Source organism: Saccopteryx bilineata, chromosome 2, assembly GCF_036850765.1.
Source record: "Saccopteryx bilineata isolate mSacBil1 chromosome 2, mSacBil1_pri_phased_curated, whole genome shotgun sequence".
Lineage (NCBI taxonomy): Eukaryota > Metazoa > Chordata > Mammalia > Chiroptera > Emballonuridae > Saccopteryx > Saccopteryx bilineata.
In genome coordinates this window covers 313,615,484-313,637,603 of record NC_089491.1, presented here as the reverse complement: position 1 = coordinate 313,637,603, position 22,120 = coordinate 313,615,484, and the positions used below count along the sequence as shown (strand labels likewise).

At 41.0% G+C, this 22,120-nt stretch overlaps 1 protein-coding gene across 4 annotated transcripts in view; it reads right to left on the bottom strand.

Moving 5' to 3' along the window:
- ASH1L (ASH1 like histone lysine methyltransferase) overlaps positions 1 to 22,120 on the bottom strand; it is a 319,672-nt gene that overhangs the window by 290,862 nt on the left and 6,690 nt on the right. The gene's annotated exons all lie outside the window — the stretch shown is intronic.

The following is a 22,120-nucleotide window of genomic DNA, read 5'->3' as shown; positions in this document are numbered from 1 at the left end:
AGTGACAGACTAAATAAGAAATTAGGAGGTAGACTGATCTCATTCTTACTCTGTAAAATTTCCCCAAAAGTTAGAAATGGTTATCATGTTAATAGGTAAGAAGCTTCATGTCTTTTGACACCTCAATCATGTTTTAAATTGTGTGAATTTTTTTAAACTTATATTGTCTTCCACAATGGACATCTAGGAAGACAATGACCATTCTGGCTATTTTTCAGAATAATCATGTAGAAATAGGCACTCTTGCTATTAATTTCATTTAAAATGAGTGTTCTGGCCTGACCTGTGGTGGCGCAGTGGGTAAAGCGTCAACCTGGAAACGCTGAGGTTGCCGGTTCAAAACCCTGGGCTTGCCTGGTCAAGGCACATATGGGAGTTGATGCTTCCTGCTCCTCCCCCCTTCTTTCACTTTCTCTCTCTCTCTCCCCCCTCTCTATAATGAATAAAAATAAAAAAAATGAGTGTTCTGATCACTGTGACACAAAAAGTATTTTTAACAGATAAAAAACAGCAATTTGTTCATCAACCATTTTATTTATGTCTCTTTTGATTAGTTAGTACTTGCTACATATTCTTAGCAAGGAAGATATTATTCCTAAAATATCAAAAGATCCTTTCAATCCCATCATTCTTAAATAAATTCTTCTAAGTCAAGAATATCCCACAATTCACCCAATAACTTCAACTCCCCAGGTAATCTCATCAACTCTCATTGCTCTAAATATAGTACCAACTCTACAACAATCAACTCCCAAATTTTTATTTCTAACTGCCTATTCAACTTCACAACCTGAAACATTTAATAAAAAACTCAAAAGTCAGCAAATATAAACTAAATTGTTGTACAGTCACAACCTGGCTCTCCCAGTGTTCCTCATTTCTTAAAATGGCATCCAACTTTTGAAGCTACCATTGGAGTCATTTTGGACCACTCTTACTCAGATCCAACATCTACTCCAAGTTATCATCCCCAGTCCATTCAAAATATATCCCAAATCCATCTCCCTGATAATACCCTAGATTTAACTCAAAATCACCTCTTGTCTTATCACAGTGCCCTCTTAACTGGCCACTCTGGTTGCATCATGTTTTCTTTTCAAAGTGTATACATTAGATCAAGCCATGACCCTTCTCAACACCTACCCTTAGCTAGCTTCTTATCAAATATAGAATAAAACCTAGACACTTAGTCAAGTCTTATAAGTCCCTATATTATCTTGTCCCTGGGTACCTCTTCTATCTATTTCCTATCCTTCTTCCCCAACTTATTTACTATTCCAGCTCTACTTCTTTTTTTTTTTTATTCATTTTTTTAGAGAGGAGAGAGAAAGGGAGAGAGAGAGACAGAGAGGGAGAGAGAGAGGAGAGAGAGACAGAGAGAGAAGGTGGGGAGGAGCTGGAAGCATCAACTCCCATATGTGCCTTGACCAGGCAAGCCCAGGGTTTCGAACCGGCAACCTCAGCATTTCCAGGTCGACGTTTTATCCACTGCGCCACCACAGGTCAGGCTCCAGCCCTACTTCTTAAACATACCAAATACACTATAGCCTCAGGGCTTATGATCATGCCCCAGATAGTTGCATGGGTTCCTTTTCAGGGGTAGTCAACCTTTTTATACCTACCGCCCACTTTTGTATCTCTGTTAGTAGTAAAATTTTCTAACCGCCCACCGGTTCCACAGTAATGGTGATTTATAAAGTAGGGAAGTAACTTTACTTTATAAAATTTATAAAGCAGAGTTACAGCAAGTTAAAGCATAGAATAATAATTACTTACCAAGTACTTTATGTCGGATTTTCGCTAAGTTTGGCAGAATAAATCTTTATAAAACAACTTACTATAGTTAAATCTATCTTTTTATTTATACTTTCGTTGATCCGCTACCGCCCACCATGAAAGCTGGAACGCCCACTAGTGGGCGGTAGGGACCAGGTTGACTACCACTGTTTTACATGATTCAGATCTCTGCTCAAATGTCACTGCCTCAAAGGACTTTCCTAACCACTCTGACTGCATCTCCTTTTTAACACTTATCATCAAAATGCTATGATATCAAGCCCTGGCTGGTTGGCTCAGCAGCAGAACTTCGTCCCATCATGTGGAAGACCTGGGTTCGATTCCGGTCATGGCACACAGGAGAAGCACCAATCTGCTTCTCCACCCCTCCCCCTCTCCTTCCTCTCTATCTCTCTCTAACCTCCCACAGCCAAGGCTCCATTGGAGCAAAGTTGGCCCAGGCGCTGAGGATGGCTCTATGGCCTCCGCCTCAGGCGCTGCAGCTACAACAGAGCAATGCCTCACATCGCCCCCTGGTGGGCATGCTAGTGGATCCTGGTCAGGCACATGCAAGAGTCTGTCTGACTGCCTCCCCACTTCTAACTTTAGAAAAATACAAAAAAATTTTTAAAAAAAGCTATCACATCATATCCCTTTACTTAGTATCTATCTTATTAGAAAGTGAGTATGTATGAGGACAGCAATTTTTGACTTTTATTTAATGCTGTACCCCATGGGTTTATAAAAGTATAAAGTATACAATAAATACTTGTTGAGTAAAATATTTCTTCTGTTAGAAGGCACAGGGACAGAGACAAGATGGCGCTGGAGTAGGCGAACGTACCAGCATCTACCTCCCAGAACCAAAGTGGATTACAAACTAATTTTATGAACTATCATCTGGAAAAACCAACTTTGGACTAAACTAGGAGGACTCTTCAACCAAGGAACACTGAAAAAGCCGCATCGAGACTGGTAGGAAAAGTGGAAACGGGGAAACGCTGAAACGCGGAGAGGGCTGCCCAGCTCCTCAGAGCGAACGGCAGCAGGGAGAGACTCGCGTGGCGGGAAGTGAGTTTAGCAGAGGGGAAAGGGTCCTGAGCCCCAGGAACAAAGCCTCAGCCTGCAGCCCCAGAGCCCAGAAGAGGCGTAAGGACAGTATTTAGCTGGAAACAAGTCAGGATACTGTTTGTGAGAGAGTCTGATTTCTCAGACCCAGGATCCTTCTTAAAGGGACCGCGCAGAACATCTCTCTCAAAAACAATCACCTGGGGCTCCTGGGGAGGGGGGGGAACGGGGGGGGGGGGAGGAGAGGACCACAGTAACAGGAAGAGAGTGTAATCTAGGAGGCATAGGGAGAAACATTTTGGGAGATAGCCACCCTAACCCCTGGGACAAGTCACTCCCCAAAGCTGAAGTGAGTATTTCCCCCGGAAACAGCAATACCAGCAAAGGGAAGCAGGAGAGCAGCCAAACAAGCTCCCTCGCGGCATTCAGAGCAGAGTCGCATAGAAGGAAGGAGCTTTTGGGTCTACAGTAGTGAGTCTTAGGGTCCGAGCTGCAACGCCCCACCCATGCGGCTGAGGGCGCATCAGAGAGCAGGCGGCAGCGGGAGACAAAAGCGTGGTTCTGCTGGTAGGGGCGGAAGCCGGCTGGCCACCACTGGGCCCAGGTGTGAGCTCGATCTTGCCCGGCTGGGGAGAAGGGGGTGTGCAAAAGCGGTCAAGCTCAGCTGCTGACAGCCTGTAATCCAGCCTCTAGGAGAAGGGCGGGAAGACCGGAAAGGGTGGAGACCAGCCCCGGAGCAAGGGCAGAGGAGCACAGCCCTGCCCCATCCGGGCAACCCAGGCTTGCGGTCTGACTTGGTAGCCGGCTCCCCCCGTGGGGGTGGAGCCAAAAGCCCAGAAGAGGCGGAGTTCCGCTAGGAGCTGAGCTTGGGCACGCAGCCCTGCCCAGCCGTAGAGCCAAGGCTAGCAGCTGCTCCTTGAGTGGGATCCTCCTGCAAGTGCAAGGCGAAAGCTCGGAAACAGGCGGAGACCAGCAGCTGAGCAAGGGTGCTCGCACTGCCCTCAGGACCGAGCATAACATCACACTCGGGGGCGGGGCAAAGGCCAAGGCCACCAACCCTTGTGCACCCAAGCACGTGATTACAGCCACTCCCGTGAAGAGAAAATGAGGAGACAGAGAAATACAACACAAATAAACCAAGAGAAATCCCCAGAAAAGGACCTAAGTGAATCAGATATAACCATTACCAGATGCAGAGTTTAAAATAAGGATTGTTAGGATGCTCAAAGATATTAGAACAACCATAGATGGCCATTACGAAAACCTAAATAAAGAGATAACAAATATAAATAAGGACATTGAAATAATAAAAAAGAATCAGTCAGAAATGACAAATACAATATGTGAAATAAAGAATACAATGGAAGGAATTAAAAGCAGGATGGATGAAGCAGAGAATCGAATCAGTGAGTTAGAGGACACGATAAATAAAGGCACGGAAGCAGAGCAGAAAAAAGAAAAGAAACTCAAAAAGTCTGAGGAAACTCTAGAGAGCTCTGTGACAACATGAAGAGAAATAACATCCGCATCATAGGAGTTCCTGAAGAAGAAGAGAAAGAACAAGGGATAGAGACTTTGTTCAAACATATTATACCGGAGAACTTCCCCCAATTAAGGCAGGAAAACATTTCACATGTTCAGGAAGCACAGAGAACTCCATTAAGGAGAAACCCAAAGAAACTAACACCAAGACACATCATAATTAAATTACCAAAGCTAAATGATAAAGAGAAAATATTAAAAGCTGCTAGAGAGCCTGACCTGTGGTGGCGCAGTGGATAAAGCGTCGACCTGGAAATGCTGAGGTCGCCGGTTCGAAACCCTGGGCTTGCCTGGTCAAGGCACATATGGGAGTTGATGCTTCCAGCTCCTCCCCCCTTCTCTCTCTCTCTCTTTCTCTCTCCTCTCCCTCTCTCTCCTTTCTATAAATGAATAAATAAAATAAAATAAATTAAAAAAAAAAAAAAAAAAAAAAAAAAAGCTGCTAGAGAAAAGAAGACTTGTCACCTACAAAGGAGCCCCCATAAGGATGACTTCTGACTTCTCAACAGAAACACTTGAGGCCAGAAGGGAATGGCAAGAAATATTCAAAGTAATGCAGAACAAGAACCTACAACCAAGACTACTTTATCCAGCAAGGCTATCATTTAAAATTGAAGGAGAAATAAAAAGCTTTACAGACAAAAAAAAACTCAAGGATTTCACTGCAACCAAACCAAGGCTGCAAGAAATGCTAAGGGACCTGTTGTAAACAGATCAAAGGAAAAAAAGAATATAGCAAAAGAGAAAAACAGTTTTAAAGAAAAAAAATGGCAATAAACAATTACATATCAGTAATAACCTTAAATGTTAATGGACTAAATGATCCGATCAAGAGACATAGGGTAGCTGCGTGGATAAGAAAACAGGACCCATACATATGTTGTCTACAAGAAACACACCTTAAATCAAAAGATGTACACAGACTGAAGATAAAAGGATGGAAAAAATATTTCACGCAAATGGAAATGAAAAAAAAAGCTGGGGTAGCAATACTTATATCAGACAAAATGGATTTTAAAACAAAGACCATAGTTAGAGATAAAGAAGGGCACTACATAATGATAAAGGGAGCAATCCAAAAGGAAGATATAACCATTATAAATATCTACGCACCTAATATAGGAGCACCTAAATATATAAAGCAGACTTTGATGGACTTAAAGGGCAGATCAACAGCAATACTATAATAGTAGGGGATTTCAATACCCCATTAACATCATTAGATAGATCCTCAAGAAAGAAAATTAACAAAGAAACAGCAGACTTAAAGGACATATTAGATCAACTCGATTTAATAGATATCTTCAGAACCTTTCACCCTAAAACAGCAGAATATACATTCTTTTCAAGCGCTCATGGTACATTCTCTAGAATAGACCACATGTTAGGGCACAAAAGCGGGCTCAACAAATTTAAGAAGATTGAAATCATATCGAGCACTTTCTCTGATCACAATGGCATTAAACTAGAAATCAACCACAACAGAAAAATTGAAAAACATTCAAACACTTGGAAACTAAATAGCACGTTATTAAACAATGAATGGGTTACCATTGAGATCAAAGAAGAAATTAAAAAATTCCTAGAAACAAATGATAATGAGCATACATCAACTCAAAATTTATGGGACACAGCAAAAGCAGTCCTGAGAGGGAAGTTTATAGCATTACAGGCATACCTCAAGAAGCTAGAAAAAGCTCAAATAAACAACTTAACCCTGCATCTAAAAGAACTAGAAAAAGAACAGCAAGTAAAGCCCAGAGCTAGTAGAAGGAAGGAAATAATAAAGATCAGAGCAGAAATAAATGACATAGAGGCTAAAGAAACAATACAGAGGATCAATGAAACCAGGAGCTGGTTCTTTGAAAAGGTAAACAGGATCGATGAACCTTTAACGAGACTCACCAAGAAAAAAAGAGAGAGGACTCAAATAAAATTAGAAACGAGAATGGAGAAATAACAACTGACACAACAGAAATACAAAATATTATAAGAAAATACTATGAAGAACTGTACGCCAAAAAACTAGACAACCTAGATGAAATGGACAAATTCCTTGAATCATATAATCTTCCAAAATTCAATCTGGAAGAATCAGAAAACCTAAGCAGACCAATTACAGCAAATGAGATTGAAACAGCTATCAAAAACTCTCAAAAAAGAAAAGTCCTGGGCCTGATGGCTTCACAAAATTCTACCAAATATTCAAAGAACTAACTCCTATCCTTCTCAAGCTATTTCAAAAAATTCAAGAGGAAGGAAGACTTCCAAACTCCTTTTATGAGGCGAGCATAATTCTGATTCCAAAACCAAGCAAAGACAACACAAAAAAAGAAAATTATAGGCCAATATCCCTGATGAACTTAGATGCAAAAATCCTCAACAAAATATTAGCAAACCGGATCCAGCAATATATGGAAAAAATCATACACCATGATCAAGTAGGATTTATTCTTGGGAGGCAAGGCTGGTACAATATTCGCAAGTCAATCAATGTGATTCATCACATAAACAAAAGAAAGGAGAAAAACCACACGATAATTTCAATAGATGCAGAAAAAGCATTTGATAAAGTCCAGCACCCATTCATGATCAAAAATCTCAGCAGAGTGGGAATACAGGGAACATACCTCAACATGATAAAGGCCATCTATGACAAACCCACAGCCAACATCATACTCAATGGGCAAAAATTAAAAGCAATCCCCTTAAGATCAGGAACAAGGCAGGGGTGCCCCCTTTCACCACTCTTATTCAACATAGTTCTGGAAGTCCTAGCCACAGCAATCAGACAAGAAAAAGAAATAAAAGGCATCCAAATTGGAAAAGAAGTAAAACTATCATTATTTTCAGATGACATGATATTGTATATAGAAAACCCTAAAGTCTCAGTCAAAAAACTACTAGACCTGACAAATGAATTTGGCAAGGTGGCAGGATATAAAATCAATACTCAGAAATCAGAGGCATTTTTATACACTAATAATGAACTGTCAGAAAGTGAAATCAAGGAATCAATCCCCTTTACCACTGCAACCAAAAAAATAAAGTACCTAGGAATAAATCTAACCAAGGAGATTAAAGACTTGTACTCAGAAAATTATAAAACATTGATAAAAGAAATCAGGGAAGATACGAATAAGTGGAGGCATATACCGTGCTCATGGTTAGGAAGAATAAACATCATTAAAATGTCTATATTACCCAAAGCAATTTATAAATTCAATGCAATACCAATTAAAATACCAATGACTTACTTCAAAGACATAGAACACATATTCCAAAAATTTATATGGAACCAAAAAAGAACACGAATAGCCTCAGCAATCTTGAAAAGGAAGAAAAAAGCGGGAGATATCACACTTCCAGATATCAAGTTATATTATAAGGCCATTGTACTCAAAACAGCATGGTACTGGCATAAGAACAGGCACATAGATCAACGGAACAGAACAGAGAACCCAGAAATAAACCCACAGCTCTATGGACAACTGATATTTGACAAAGGAGGTAACACAATACAATGGAGTAAAGACAGCCTCTTCAACAAATGGTGTTGGGAAACTGGACAGCAAAAAAATGAAACTAGACCACCAACTTACACCACTCACAAAAATAAACTCAAAATGGATAAAAGACTTGAATGTAAACCGTGAAACCATAAGCATCTTAGAAGAAAACATAGGCAGTAAGCTCTCTGACATCTCTTGCAGCAATATATTTGCTGATTTGGCTCCACAGGCAAGTGAAATAAAAGACAGGATAAACAAATGGGACTTTATCAAACTAAAAAGCTTCTGCACAGCTAAAGACAATAAGAACAGAATAAAAAGACAAACTACACAATGGGAGAATATATTTGACATAGTGTCTGATAAGGGGTTAATAACCAAAATTTATAAAGAACTTATAAAACTTAATACCAGAAAGACAAACAATCCAATCCAAAAATGGGCAAAAGAAATGAATAGACACTTCTCCAAAGAAGACACACAGATGGCCAACAGGCATATGAAAAAATGTTCAACATCACTAATGATTAGAGAAATGCAAATTAAAACCACAATGAGATATCACCTCACACCAGTCAGAATGGCGCTCATCAATAAAACAACACAGAATAAGTGCTGGCGAGGATGTGGAGAAAAGGGAACCCTCCTACACTGCTGGTGGGAATGCAGACTGGTGCAGCCACTGTGGAAAACAGTATGGAGATTCCTCAAGAAATTAAAAATCGAACTGCCTTTTGACCCAGCTATACCACTGTTAGGAATATACCCCAAGAACACCATAGCACTGTTTGAAAAGAAGAAATGCACCCCCATGTTTATGGCAGCATTGTTCACAATAGCAAAGATTTGGAAACAGCCCAAGTGTCCATCAGAGGACGAGTGGATTAAAAAGCTTTGGTATATATATACTATGGAATACTACTCAGCCATAAGAAATGATGACATAGGATCTTTTACAACAATATGGATGGGCCTTGATAACATTATACTGAGTGAAAGAAGTAAATCAGAAAAAACTAAGAACTATATGATTCCATACATAGGTGGGACATAAAGATGAGACTCAGAGACATGAACAACAAACAGTGTTGGGGTTACAGGGTGGGGGGAGGTGAGGGAGGGGGTTGGGGGAGGGGAGGGGCACAAAGATCATGGCTTTTCAGCATTTGCCATATTCCCCCCTTAATCTATAGACAGCAAATATTTACGTATGGTGTTCCCACTATAAAGACTGCTGTCTTACAGACAAATGCTGATAATCTATTTCAGCAGTTCCTCCTTCTTCAAAGACTTATATGTCAACATAGAGCTTCATGTTTCATAGGACATACTCAAGCTCACTCCATGCTCCCTGGAGCTTTAGCACAAGGAAATGCCCCCCCCCTTTTTTTTTTTGGTAGTATTTTTTTCTTTTATTTATTTGTTTTTTGTATTTTTCTGAGGATGGAGATGGAGAGGCAGTCAGACGGACTCCAGCAGGCGCCTGACTGGGATCCACCTGGCATGGCTACTAGGCGGGAATGCTCTGCCCATCTGGGGTGTTGCTCTGTTACAACCGGAGCCATTCTAGCGACTGGGGCGGAGGCCATGGGGCCATCCTTAGTACCCGGGGTGACTTTGCTCCGCTGGAGCCTTGGCTGCTGGCGGGAGGAGAGAGACGAAGAGGAAGGAGAAGGGGAGGGGTGGAGAGGTAGATGGGCGCTTCTCATGTATGCTCTGGCCAGGAACCAAACCCGGGAATCCTGCACACCAGGCCAATGACTCTGACGGGTCTACCATATCATGCTTTTTACTTAAAAAAAAAAAAAAAAAAATTTTACATTTCGTTTGAATGCTGATGAACAGGAGACACCAAATCTTTTTCGCCTGCAAACTACTACCTTCTTTATTAGATCTAGCTAATAACACTGTTTTGCCTTTTTCCAAATAGCTCCAGATATATGAAAAACATTTATATAGACGGATGGGGATCCTCAAACCCCTCAGCAAGATCTTCTGAGAAGGGCTTTTAAGATACCTAGAGGCAGAAAAAGCCCAATAGAGATCAGGGAAACTACCAGCTTTTAGGATACACCCTTAAAGGCTCCAACGCCCCAAAGGGGTCTCATAGGATGCCATCTGGATCCTGCTTCAATATTGGAAAGGAAGGTCATTGAGTTAAAGCCTGCCAGGCTTACACGCATCTGCTGTGAGGATACAGGGACACTGGAAGGTGGGCTTCCCCCTCGCTCCTCCAAGGGAGGGTTCAGTCTCTTCCAGCCCTGCTCCAGCCACCTATGACCTAACCTTGCCCAGAATGCTGGGGTTTGCCACTGAAGGCTGAAGGTGCCCAGGGCCGTCGGCCCCATCTACGACACTGTGGACGAGCCTAGGGTATTTCTTCCAAGAAGCAGGTAAACTGATCTCATTTGCACAAGGGCCACTTAACTATGTTTTGCCTGAATAGTCAGGTTCTTTATTCTTCCCTCAAAGATCTCTGTTGTGGGTGTTGATAGTCCTATTTTCTGCTGCTTTGCTTAATATATAGTGTTTCCTTTATCCCTCCTACCTCAATGCCCCACTCATATTTCAGGCTGGGACCTACTCCTAATTTAGAGCTCTCTTTCCTCCTTTTGCCAACTTGTATTATGAATTTACCTTTGCCACCCAGCTTAGTGTATCCCAAGGTTCTCTTTACCATGCCACAGTCACAGAGCTCCAGGGAAAAGCAACCTGGTCTCAACTCTCCAGGCAGAGGAGAACAGAAGCTCCATATCCACGCATGCTGCAAATGGCTTTTTCCAGTCTACCTGAATCATTACCAGCTAGAAGCAGCGGTCATTGGGACTTGGACATGAGCTGCAAAGTATAGAATGGTGACAACAATTCCAGTGCCATGCAGACTTTTCCTGTGGGGAACTTTCCTGGACTTCTGCTCCCTGTGACAGCTCCTAACAGACTGAACTATGGTTGGGTTGCATTTTTCAGGGATTTGGCATGGTGATGGGGCCAACTTGGACTTGGTGAACATGTTAAGGACACTACTCTTTTATGGATTCTTGCTGTATTGGCCAAGAGTTTGCTTAAAGGCTTTTCATCACTGTAAAAAAAAATAGAGGACTGGATGAAGAAGATGGGGCACATATACACCATGGTATACTATTCAGCCAGGAGAAATGATGACATCGGATCACTTACAGAGGAATGGTGGAGTCTTGGTAGCATTGTGCGGGGTGAAATAAGTGAATCGGAAAAAAATAGGAACTGCAGGATTCCATACATTGGTGGGACATAAAAGCGAGTCTAAGAGGCATGGACAGGAGTATGGTGGTTATGGGGGGTGGGGGGAGGGAAGGAGGGAGAGGGGTAGGGGGAGGGGTACAGAGAGAACTGGATGGAGGGTGGCGGAGGACGATCTCTCTTCGGGTGATGGGTATGCAACAGAACTAAATGACAAGATAACCTGAAAATGTTTTCTTTGAATGTATGTACCCTGATTTATTGATGTCACCCCATTAAAATAAAAATAATTATTTATAAATTTAAAAAAAAGATGAAAATATATTGCAATAAAAAAAAGGCACAGGAGGCAGAATGCTGGTTTTGTTTGTTTTGTGAAAGAGAGAGAAGGACAGCTAGGGACAGAGATGAGAAGCATCAACACTTCCTTGCGGCACCTTAATTGTTCACTGTTTGCTTTCTCATATGTACCCTGACCAGGGGGCTACAGGAGAGTGTGACTCCTTGCTCAAGTCAGCAACTATGGGGTCACGTCTATGATCCCACACTCAGGTCAGGGACCCCACACTCAAGCTGGTGAGCCCACATTCAGGCCAGCGACCTTGGAGTTTTAAACCTGGGTCCTTTGCGTTCCAGTCCAATGTCCTATCCACTGCGCCACCACCTGGTCAGGCCAGAATGCTGGTTTTTATCTGACTCTGAACAGAGGTCTTAAACCGGTGATATCCCAAAGGACTAACTGCACAATGGATTGCCTGGATAAAACACAGGCACACAATACAGATCCCCCAAGAGGAAGAGATTTTTGTCCTAGAATTGATTTACTCCAGCAAAAGATAATCATATCCAAAGACATTCCTTCAGTAATCTCTAGTATACCTAAGAACAAATCTTGCTTAACCACATATAATATAAGCAGTATGTTACAGCAGTACTGAAAGACCTTGTCCTGGAAAAGGAAAATAAAAATGCCCACAGAACTTATTTTATCACTGTATCCCAGTATCTGGCATATAATAAACACTAAATAAATGTTTAGTGAGAGAGATGGGTTCTGCTTTAAAAGAATACACTAGGCATGCCTGACCAGGCGGTAGCGCAGTGGATAGAGCGTTGGACTGGGATGTGGAAGGACCCAGGTTGAAGACCCCAAGGTCGCCAGCTTGAGCCAAGGCTCATCTGGTTTGAGCAAAAGCTCACCAGCTTGGACCCAGGGTCGCTGGCTCCAGCAAGGGGTCACTCAGTCTGCTGAAGGCCCGCGCGGTCAAGGCACATATGAGAAAGCAATCAATGAGCAACTAAGAAGTCTCAACGCACAACAAAAAACTAATGATTGATGCTTCTCATCTCTCTGTTCCTGTCTGTCTGTCACTGTCTATCCCTCTCTCTGACTTTCTCCCTCTCTCTCTGTCTGTGTAAAAAAAAACAAAAACAAAACAAAACAAAAAAAAAAAACCCTAGGCTCCTAAAAATCAGTTCTTTTTGTTTTTTGTATTTTTCCTAAGTTAGAAGCAAGGAGGCAATAAGACTCCCACATGCGCCCAACCAAGATCCACCCAGCATGCCCACCAGGGGGCGAAGCACTCCCCATCTGGGGTGTTGCTCCATTGAGCCCGAAGCCATTCTAGTGCCTGAGGCGGAGGCCATGGAGCTGTCCTCAGTGCCCGGGGCCAACTTTGCTCCCATGGAGCCTTGGCTGCAGGAAGGGAAGAGAGAGACAGAACGAAAGGGAGAAGGGTGGAGAAGCAGATGGGCGCTTCTCCTTTGTGCCTTGACTGGGACTTCCACATGCCGAGCCGACGCTCTACCACTGAGCCAACCAGTCAGAGCAAAAAATCAGTTTTAAAAAGAGAACTATAATAATTAAACCCACTACAGTTCAAAGATTCAAGGTTCTCCATTCCAAAAACATTTACACAATATATAGACACATGCTTGTTCACTTTGGATACAAATTGTTGACTTGGTAAGAATAAAAAGCAGCCTGACCAGGCGGTGGTGCAGTGGATAGAGCGTCAGACTGGGTTGCGGAAGGACCCAGGCTCAAGACCCCGAGAACACCAGCTTGAGCGCGGGCTCATCTGGTTTGAGCAAGGCTCACCAGCTTGAGCCCAAGGTCGCTGGCTCAAGTAAGGGGTTACTCAGTCTGCTGAAGGCCCGCAGCCAAGGAACATATGAGAAAGCAATCAATGAACAACTAAGGTGTTGCAACACACAACGAAAAACTAATGACTGATGCTTCTCATCTCTCTGTTTCTGTCTGTCTGTCCCTATCTATCCCTCTCTCTGACTCTCTCTCTGTCTCTGTTAAAGAAAGAAGAAAAAAAAAAAAGAATAAAAAGCAGCCTAACCAGGAGATGGTGCAGTGGATAAAGCATCGGACTGGGACACCGAGGTCCCAGAATCCCAAGGTTACCGGCTTGAGCGTGGGATTGCTAGCTTGAGCGTGGGATTGCTAGCTTGAGGCATGGGATCACAGACATGACCCCATGGTCCTGGCTTGAGCTTAAAGGTTGCTGGCTTGAAGTCCAAGGTCACTGGCTTCAGCAAAGGTCACTCGCTTGGCTGTAGCTCCCCCCCCCATAAAGGCACATATGAGAAAGTAATCAATGAATAACTAAGGAGACTAAGAAGCCACAACAAAGAATTTATGCTTCTCATCTCTCTCCCTTCCTGCCCGTCTATCCCTAGCTGTTCCTCTCTCTGTACCTCTCTGTCTCTGTCACACACACACACACACACACACACACACACACACACACAGGAATTAGAAGACTGACCAGGCAGTGGCACAGTGGATAGCATCAGCCTGGTACGCTAAGAACCCAGGTCCAAAACACCAAGGCCACCAGCTTGAGTGTGGGCCCATGTAACTTGAGCATGGGCTCACCAGCTTTAGTGCAGGGACAACGGCTTGGGAGCAGGGTCACCAGCTTGAGCATGGGATCACAGACATGATCTGATTGTCGCTGGCTTAAGCTCCAAGTCACTACCTCAAGCAAGGGGTCACTGGCTCAGCTGGAGTCCCACGGTCAAGGCACATATGAGAAAGCAATCAATGAACTACTAAGGTGCTGCAATGAAGAATTGATGCTTCTAATCTCTTTCCCTTCCTGTCTGTACCCCCCTTCAAAAAAAAAAGAATTAGAAAAAATAAATATACATGTATGAAAATTATTTATATATAATAACAGAGAGACAGGAAGGGAGAGAGAGAGGGAGGAGAGAGATGAGAAGCAGCAACTCATAGTTGCTTTACTTTCAGAGGTTCTCAAAGTATGCACCAGGATGCACTGGTGCGCCTTAGAAGATTTCCAGGTGCACCCTATGGTATTCCAGAGAAATATGTGCCTGTTGGAGACCAAAAAACCAACAGGGTTTTTGGAGTTTAGATTTTAGGGGTACAGAGCTGTGGGGAATTGGCTGTAAGCTGACATTCTGCCCAACCCCCACCTCACTTGCCTCATTAGGTTGCAAAGGGCTGTTATGTTGTGGTGCTGGATTGTTTACACTATCCCCCATGTTCCCTGGAAAGACTGGAAGCCAGTTTCTTCTATCCTTTGTTTGGTGTAAAGTTAAGATGATATGTATGGTGGGGGTTTTCTGCACTTGGTAAAATTCTTGAGTTACCTTGGAAACATGATCAAAGATCTCATTGATTTGCTAATTGCCCACTTTGCCCTATAAATAAAGCAATAAGTGGTTTTTGGGCACGCTTTGTTCTTGCCAGCAGCTATTACAGGGCCTTCCCAACCCTGTATTTTCTTAATTTCACATATTTCCTTAATTCTGCACCATTCCCACTTGAGACCTGGCATTACTAGTTGTGCTGGTCCGCAGCATGTGCCCAGATATAAAAATAAATATAGTTACTCTATTATACCATTTCATTATGGAAATACTGCTCTTTTTGTTAACACATCATTATTATATTTATTATTAACACATCATTATATTACTTTTAGATAAATACACCCAAATAAAATGGATAGATTTCTCAAAAAGTGTGATATTGAAGAATTTGATTATGGAAAAAAAGTTAAGTGTAAATAAAATAGGAGTTGAAGGATGATGGGCAGAATTTAATTTATAGCACTTTCCATCATTTAACACTGAACAATACGATTGGATTAGAAACCCATTCATGTAAGCTTCAAGTGGTTTTGGTTTATTAACATTAACAGAAGAAGAACTGGCAGCTATATCCACTGATCGTGGATTGATGATTAAAATAAGGAATTGTTTCTTGAAGCCTTTTGGATTTCTATGAAAGAATATGTAGCAAAATCTAAAAAAGCTTTGAACATTTTACTTCAATTTTCAACATCTATTTATGTGAATTAGGATTTTCTACCCTCAACACAATTAAGAGTAAAAAGAGAGTAATTCTTCAATGTATTGATGAGGAAATGAGAGTTTGCCTTTCAAATATATGCCCAAACATTGAAGAAATTGCAAGAACACATCAGGCTCATGTTTCTCATAAACACAAAAATGAAAAAACTTAACACATTCGCACCGAGACCTGCCGAATTTACTAAATCTTACTAAGAATGTATCTATATATATAAAAAGATAACTTTTTTATTTTTAACCCCTCTTTTTTACAAATTCTAAAAAGCATAACTCAAAAAATATAACATAAAAATGTTTTTTAATGTCAAAATAAGTTTAATTTTGTCATATTTATTTCGTTTAATTATCATAAAAGCACGATTGGACTTCATGTTTTTTCTTTAATATTTGACTTAATTATTATAACATTTCTCAGAAATTTGTATATAGTGTGCCTACAATTATCTGTAGGATTTTAAATGCACCTGACTTCAAAAAGTTTGAGAACCACTGCTTTAGTTATTTGTTGATTGCTCCTTATATGTGCCTTGACCCGGGGGGTTCAAACTGAGCCAGTGATCCCCTGCTTAAGCTGGTGACATGGGGATTTCAAACCAGAGAACTCTGCCTTCCAGGTGGATGCTCTATCCATTGTGTTTCACCATTAGTCAAGCTTTTTTATTCTTTTTAACACATATACTATAAAAAATGTACTTTGACATTCTAACCTTTTGCTAGAAAAAATATTTATTTTTCTCTTTTCAGGGTATAAGAAAAATAAAAATAACAAACATGTATTACGCACTTGTTATAGGATATACATTATGCTAAGCACTTTACACATATTACCTCATATAATCCTCAAACCTTGTAAATATAACCATTATTTTATAGTCAAGGAAACCAATATTCATAAATATTTGCCAAAGATTACACCATCAGGCCCTGGCCCTAGCCAACTGGCTCTACCACTAAGCCTGACCGATTGGCTCAGATAGAGCACTGACTGGCTCAGCGCACTGACCTGGCATGTAGAAGTCTGAGTTTCAATTCCCATTCAGGGCACACAAGAGAAGCAACCATCAGCTTCCCCAGTCCCTTTCTCTCTCTCTTCCCCTCCCGCAGCCATAGCTCAACTGGTTTGAGTGCATCAACCCAGGTGCTGAGGACAGCTCTGTAGAGCCTCTGCCTCAGGTGCTAAAAATAGCTTGGTTGTAAGCATGGCCCCAGATGGGCAGAGCACCTGCCCCAGACAGAGGCTGCCAGGTGGATCCCAGTCAGGGCGCATGTGGGAGTCTGTCTCTCTACCTCCCTTCCTCTCATTTAAAAAAAAAAACAAAACTACACCATCAGTATATAGCAAAACTATGATCTGTGCCAAGTCAATCTGATTTCCAAGTCCACGATCTTAATCTCTATTTGAGATTTTCAACAAATGGTGGGAAATTAAATCAATATGTAGGCTGGGAGATTTGTTCATTATCAAGAAAAACTGTGATGGTGCAGTGGATAAAACCACGACCTGGAATACTGAGGTCGCCAGTTTGAAACCCTAGGCTTGCCTGGTCAAGGCACATACAAGAAGCAACCACTATAAGTTGATGCTTCCCAATCCTCCTCCCTCCACACCCCTACCCCCCTCTAAAAATCAATAAATAAAATCTAAAAAATAAAAAAATAAAAAACAATTATACATTTTTTATCTGGCTGGGTATCTAGCAAATTCAAAGACTAAATAAAATGCTGAAGGAGTAAGGTGTACACTAGTAAAACTGTTCTAAATGAAAATATAACCAATTATTTTCTTCATTTTAATCTTTTTTTTTTTTTTAACTTTATTTATTTATTTATTTTTAACAGAGGCAGAGATAGACAGGGACAGACAGACAGGAAAGGAGAGAGATGAGAAGCATCAATCATCAGTTTCTCGTTGCGCATTGCGACTTCTTAGTTGTTCATTGATTGCTTTCTCACATGTGCCTTGACCGTGGGCATTCAGCAGACCGAGTAACCCCCTGCTAGAGCTAGCGACCTTGGGTCCAAACTGGTGGGCTCTTTGCTCAAGCCAGATGAGCCCGCGCTCAAGCTGGCGACCTCGGGGTCTCGAACCTGGGTCCTTCCGCATCCCAGTCCGACGCTCTATCCACTGCGCCACCACCTGGTCAGGCTCTTCATTTTAATCTTTAAATGGCCTGACCAGGTGGCGAGTGCAGTGGATAAAGCATTAGCTTGGGACACTGAGTACCCAGGTTCAAAATCCCAAGGTTGCTGGCTTGAGCACAGGCTCATCTGGCTTGAGTGTGGGTTCACCAGCTTGAGAACAGGATTGCTGGCTTTAGCATGGGATCACAGACATGACCCCACGATCCCTGGCATAAGCCCAAAGGTCACAGGTTGAAGGCCAAGGTCATTAGATCAGCTGGAACCCCTCAACTGCCCCTCCCCAGTCAAGGCAGATATGTATGAAAAAGCAATCAATAAACAACTAAAAGTGCTGCAAGAAGAAAAAAAAAAGTGCTGCAAGGAGTTGATGCTTATCTTTCTCCCTTCCTATCTCTCTCTCTCTCACCAAAAAAATACCCAAAAAACTTTAAATGACCTTTAATTATAAACCAAATATTATTTTGTCCAAGTAGAGTGTATATAAACAGTTTCATTTTGATTTTTTAAAGGTTTTTTTTAATGATTTTTGGAGGAGAGAGGGGAAGGGGGAGGGGAGGGGGAGGGGGAGGGGAAGAGGAGGGGGGAGGGGAGGAGGAGGGGGAGGGGAGGAGGAGGGAGCAGGAAGCATCAATTAGTAGTGGTTGCTTCTGGTATATGCTTTGACCAGGCAAGCCTAGGGTTTCAAGCTAGTGACCTCAGTATTCCAGGTCAACGCTTTATCTAATGCACCATTACAGGTCGGGCAGTAGTGATTTTGTTGATGATGTCTAACTAAAAAGGCCAATCTTTTAGAGCATAGAACAGGGGTAATCAACCTTTATAAACCTACCGCCCACTTTTGTATCTCTGTTAGTAGTAAAATTTTCTAACGGTCCACCAGTTCCACAGTAATGGTGATTTATAAAGTAAGGAAGTAACTTTACTTTATAAAATTTATAAAGCAGAGTTACAGCAAGTTAAAGCATATAATAATAATTACTTACCAAGTACTTTATGTCGGATTTTCGCTAAGTTTGGCAGAACAAATTATAAAACTTATTATGGTTAATTCTATCTTTTTATTTATACTTTGGTTGCTCTGCTACCACCCACCATGAAAGCTGGAACACCCACTAGTGGGCGGTAGGGACCAGGTTGACTACCACTGGCATAGAAGATTGTAAGGAGAATGAAATCCAAATTAAAGTCACTTGAATTCATTGTTATGTTATATTCATTTTCATACCTTTGCAGATGATCTTCCTCTACATAAAATGCCCTAAGCCTTAATGAATTCATATTTATTCTTTAAAGCCTGGCTCTTTCTACTCATAGGAAGGCATCCCTATTCTCTTCTTTCTCTCCACAGACTTAATAACTTTCTCTCCTCTCTGTCTGGGAGAATTGTGTTATCCAGTATATTGAAATATGTTTGTTAACAAGACATTCCTCTTACTAGACTGACAACTCTCTAAGGCTAATAATAATAATAATAATAATAATCATGTCTTCTTTCCCAATACCTGAGCACATAAATGGGAATGGATTAAACACTAGAAAAATGTTAGTTGGTTGGATGATAAATAAATGAATGTACAAACAAATGAAAGAAATACTTGTTTAACCAAAAGTAACCTTGACCTTGTTCTACATTCATTCAAGGTTTTTTCCTTAAAGTTAAAGGTACACAAACACACATGCAAATAAAAGTAACTTAAATCTCTAATTCATTGCCTGACCAGGCAGTGGCACAGTGAATAAAGCATCGGCCTGGGATGCTGAGGACCCAGGTTCAAAACCCCGAAGTAGCTGGCTTGAGCACGGGCTCACCAGCTGAGAACAGGGTCCTGTCTTGAGCATGGGATCACAGCCATCACAGCCATGACCTTATGGTCGCTGGCTTGAGCCCAAGGTCATAGGCTTGAGCAAGGGAACACTGGCTCACTGGAGCCCAGGGGACAAGGCACATATGAGAAAGCAATCAATGAACTATGGTGAGGCAACAAAGAACTGATGTTTCTCATCTTTCTCTCTTCCTCTCTGTCTCTCTTTCTCTCTCTCTCTCTCTCTTGCTTAAAAAAATTATATGGCCTGACTGGGCAGTGGCACAGTGGATAGAGCGTCGGACTGGGATGTGGAAGACCCAGGTTCGAGACCACGAGGTCACCAGCTTGAGCGAGGGCTCATCTGGTTTGAGCAAAAGCTCACCAGCTTGAGCCCAGCGTCACTGGCTCGAGCAAGGGGTTACTCAGTCTGCTGAAGACCCGCAGTCGGGGCACGTATGAGAAAGCAATCAATGAACAATTAAGGTGTTGCAATGCGCAGCGAGAAACTGATGATTGATGCTTCTCATCTCTCCGTTCCTGTCTATCTGTCCCTGTCTCTGTAAAAAAAAAAAAAAATTATATGTATTCTCTAATTCATTGCAGTTTCGAGGTGATGGTTCTTTATTCTTTTATAAGCTCTGCATAACTTGAACTTCCCAACTTGCTATCATTTAGCTTGATGTGGAACCTCTTTTTCTTGAGATTTATATTTTCCAACCTTCTTTGAAAAACTTTATACTTTAAATAATTATACATGACTAAGTCATTCTATCTTCTCAAATGTTATAGTTAGCAGTTTCTTCTCTCAAAGACAGTCTCAAATTCTCTCCATTTAGCCCCATCAGTCTCATGTTGGTAAATACTTTAACTCTGGAGCTTTCATTTTCAGCACTGCTGAATTTAAGAAATCTTATCATAACGAATGACTCCTCCACATTCTAAATAATGTCATTTACACCAAGAAGCCATGATATGGATACTTTATAATCAGATGCACTGTTGCCTGGAGCCTTATAACAAAAAAAAACTGAATGAGAAGTATCAAGTGTGGAAAAGATAGAATTATAAAACAAAAAGATTAAATAAAAAATTCATGATTTATCTACCATGGGATTGTAGCATATAACAAAAGTTAACCAAAATTTCACTAATGATGGAATTCACATTCATCTTAATTATAACTGTCAGCCTTTTGTGGAAAAAAAGAGTATGTATCTAAATTCTATTTTACTAGTAAGCACTTGAAATCTCTATATAGTACTTTGATTCATTTTGAAATTTAAAAAGACTATCTACTTTCTCTTTCATAAATGTTTCTACTCATCATGCTAACCATTGTCTGCAACATACATGGTTTATTTAGCAATGGTATGGCCTTTCAAATGTCCACAGTTAACTTCAAAATTCCTAATAATGTGCATTTTATACTCTTTAAATAACAAACTGATTTTCGACGAATTTCAACTTCTGTTCAACATCACCAGATTTATCTGATTTCTTTGTAGTAACTAGATCCAGTTAGGAAAATCAAGACAATCTAAGAGGAATTAGAAAATGTTTTTAGAATCTTGTCTTCATGACTAAAAATAACACCAACAAAACAGAAAACTGAAAGAGATGATAAGCTTTACCGGCAAACATAGGAACTAACTTGCATTTTTCAGTGCCAACATCTAAAAGCAGTGAGGTTAATTTCTAATTTAGCTCATTTCTTAACTTGCAAAGGAAATCCCTATTAACAGGTAATATAAATTAGAAATATTTGGTAAAATAGTTCAGTTCCAAATATTATTATACACTTTATTTTTAAAATTATATAAATCTAACTATGAAGAAACAACCCATTTGAGTGAAATGATCCGGACTAGGTGGTAGCACAGTAGATAGTGTCAACTTGGAACATTAAGGACCCAAGTTCGAAACCCCGAGGCCGCCGCACAGAGCGTGGGCTCACCAGCTTGAGCGCAAGGTCACTCACTGGCTTTAACATGAGATCACAGACATGACCCCATGGTCACTGGCTTGAATCCAAAGGTCCTGGCTCCAAGGTCATTGGCTTGAGCAAGGGCTCACTGGCTCAGCTGGAGCAACCCCCCATCAACACACAACTAGAAAGCAATCAATGAACTAAAGTACAGCAACTACAAGTTGATGCTTTTCATCTTTCTCCCTTCCAGTCTGTCTGTCCCTGTCTCCATTCCCCCCTTCAAATTAAAAAAGTAAAAAAACTGAAATGAATACCCTTATTTATGGATGAAATATGTCTTCAAGATTTGCTTCAAATAAAGTGGAGAAAAGGGAGAGAGGCTAATAGTAGATGGAGATATAGTGTGATAACTGGGTGTTGATAACTACTTAAGCTGGGTGCTGAATTCATGAGAACGCATTATATACTATTCTCTTTATCTCTATATATGTTTGAAATTTTTTACATTTAAAATATCAACACAATTAATGAATAAAGTATACAATCCTGTTACTAACTTCCATGTGTAAGAGCAAATGACTAAAACTATAAAAAGTAAAAACAATGCTAAAAATAATTTTATATTCTACAAACATAAATAAGATGTTCAACTCTGAAATAGCAGTAAGGTTATGTTAACTTTCTGTCATTACTTGAAGCCATCATTTATTATGTTGTGTCAATATCACACTGCCATAAACACCCCCAATGAGGAAGTCACTAAAAAAGTGATT